We start from the raw sequence: 2285 nt of genomic DNA, 5'->3' as shown, positions 1-2285 counted from the left end.
TGCTTCAGCAAGCATATCGTCCCAGTGATTGTCGTCTTCGAGCAAGCCGAGTGCAAGGCATGCATCTTTATATGTTGGATACTGTTGCCCATTCACTTTGCGTATATCTTGAAATGATAATGAGCCGGTGACATTAACCAACAACAGTCGCAGATAGAAACACTCAATCTGCCTTGGATTGACTGTATATACTCGGCCCAAAGTGTTTGATTTGAATAGGCCGGGGCACGCAACAATTGGTGTGCCTTGCTTGCGGGGCATCCATTTTTTTCTTTAATTCCATGTGAAATAGCGAGGTACTTCGGAATAGAGTAATGTTCGTGCAAAGGCACCGAAAGTATCCGCATGATTACACAATTCGAAAAATTCGGTGAGTGTAGTTTTTGGTGGATTTATGGCACGCTCAATTGCTGTCTCGTTGGTGAAAAATACGCGCTGGCCGTTTTCAAGATGGACGGCTAAATGTATAACTGCTGGGTCCCGTTCATGAATTGGGAAACCAAAGATACGCCAGACAGCTTCATTGGAGCTGATGTACCGGCCAATTTGGTAGCGCATTATTTCGTCGTTGTCATTCAATCGAGGAGCATTTGAATTCGACCACGTCGAATCATCATACGATACGCATAAAAATCCATCGAGCTCACTATCTTTCTTGTTTGTTTCGGCTCCTGTAATAACATATTCAAAAATATTAATTCATTCATAAATATTAATTCAAAATGAATAATGATGTTTATAATGAATGAATTACCTGTGGCGGGATCTCGTTGTTTAATGTTTATGCAATATCCGTCTTGTCCTTTCCAGAAAATTAGCGGATATTGGAGAGCGTCGTATGAACGGTGTGTGTCAGCGATGAACTCCAGATTATTGTTTCTTCTTCGAATCACGATTTCTCGCGGCGATGTGCGGTCGCCAATCATGATTCCAGCAACGTCGTCAACAACAGGCGCATTGAATCGACGCACGTGCTCTCCAGCTGGTGTTTTATCAGGATTGATGACAATAGCGTGGTTGTCACTTTGCAATTCGTGCATATATGATTTGAAGAATTTCAATAATTCGTTGTGTTCATTCAATAGGGTGTCCAGTTCTCCGACAATGCGCCTAGCATTAGGCGAATTGAGGTTATTGTAGCCGCAACGTGCATCCACGCGATTGATGTCCTCACCGCCCATGAAGTAAATTTGTAAAAATTTATGTGGTTCGTTTGGCATTGGCAGCAATGAGCCTACTTTGTGATACACTTGGCCTTTGATTTTGAACGTTTAATGGAATTGTTGACCATTTGCCGCAGTATTGTGAACTATTTCTGTATCTCCGAACGAAGTCATTTGGAAGCATGAATTGAATGTGCGGATGGATTTCAGGAACAGATTTGAATCTGGATCCGTGCCGATGAGCAAGCCGTTCAATGGTTCTGGTGGTGTCTCAATTTCTGGTAGTTGCACTTTTCCTGATGCGCAACACATCCCGGCTGACTCATGTTTGAATTTTAGCGCAAGACAATGGGGACATTCTTTGTGCATAGCACCAATCAGCACTTTCGGATGAGCGGAATATTCAATATCTGGCTCGTATTCGAATGCAAGACGAAGGAACGTAGCGGATAATGCTCGATGTACTTGTTGGTGTTGTCGGTCTTGTCTCCGTTCCAATTGTTGTTGTTGATTTTGTTCAGCTCGTGCCTCTTGTGATTGAGATTCACGCAATCGCGACATGCTCACACGCACATTTTCGTTATCTTGTTGGATTTGTTCGTCTGTGATTTCTGCTCTAATGTTTCGCATGTTTGTTGCTTTATTCGTTTGACGGCTCAAATAGGCCCCCTTGCGTCTTGCTGGCATTGTACACTGTAACACAACACACACACACAAATAGATAAATTAAAATAAATCGTACAACATTTTGCACACACTGCCTTGTGATATGCCGAATGAAATGTCAAAACGCGACGCTTCTCGTGAATTCTTCTCGGACTTGGCGCCATCTGTCATTCAACAACATAAATAATTTCGTTCTGTTTGAAATACGAACGACGGTTCATTTGTTCATACAAAAATACTAAAATCGCGATTAAAAAATGGGAGGGTGGAAATAGGAGGGTTAAAATTTTGGGTTATAGGTATTTTTTGATGCCAAATAAAAAAAAATACAAAAAAAAATTGTCAAAAAAATAAAAGAAAATTTTTTCTGGATAGAGATACCCGAATCACCTAGAGGTATGAAATATACTTGTTGACCTATTCTCATACCTAACAAATATACATAAAAAAAATCAT

The 2285-nt window shown here is 40.9% G+C and overlaps 1 pseudogene; it reads right to left on the bottom strand.

Moving 5' to 3' along the window:
• Nucleotides 1–728: 728 nt before the first annotated feature.
• On the bottom strand, nt 729–1850 carry LOC147079670 (uncharacterized; annotated as a pseudogene).
• Between the last annotated feature and the right edge of the window lie 435 nt (nt 1851–2285).

The sequence above is a fragment of the Rhyacophila brunnea genome, unplaced genomic scaffold (genome assembly GCF_057557595.1).
Source record: "Rhyacophila brunnea isolate RB1 unplaced genomic scaffold, BYU_Rbru_1.0 scaffold_1, whole genome shotgun sequence".
Lineage (NCBI taxonomy): Eukaryota > Metazoa > Arthropoda > Insecta > Trichoptera > Rhyacophilidae > Rhyacophila > Rhyacophila brunnea.
This window is presented reverse-complemented; position numbering and strand designations above follow the sequence as displayed.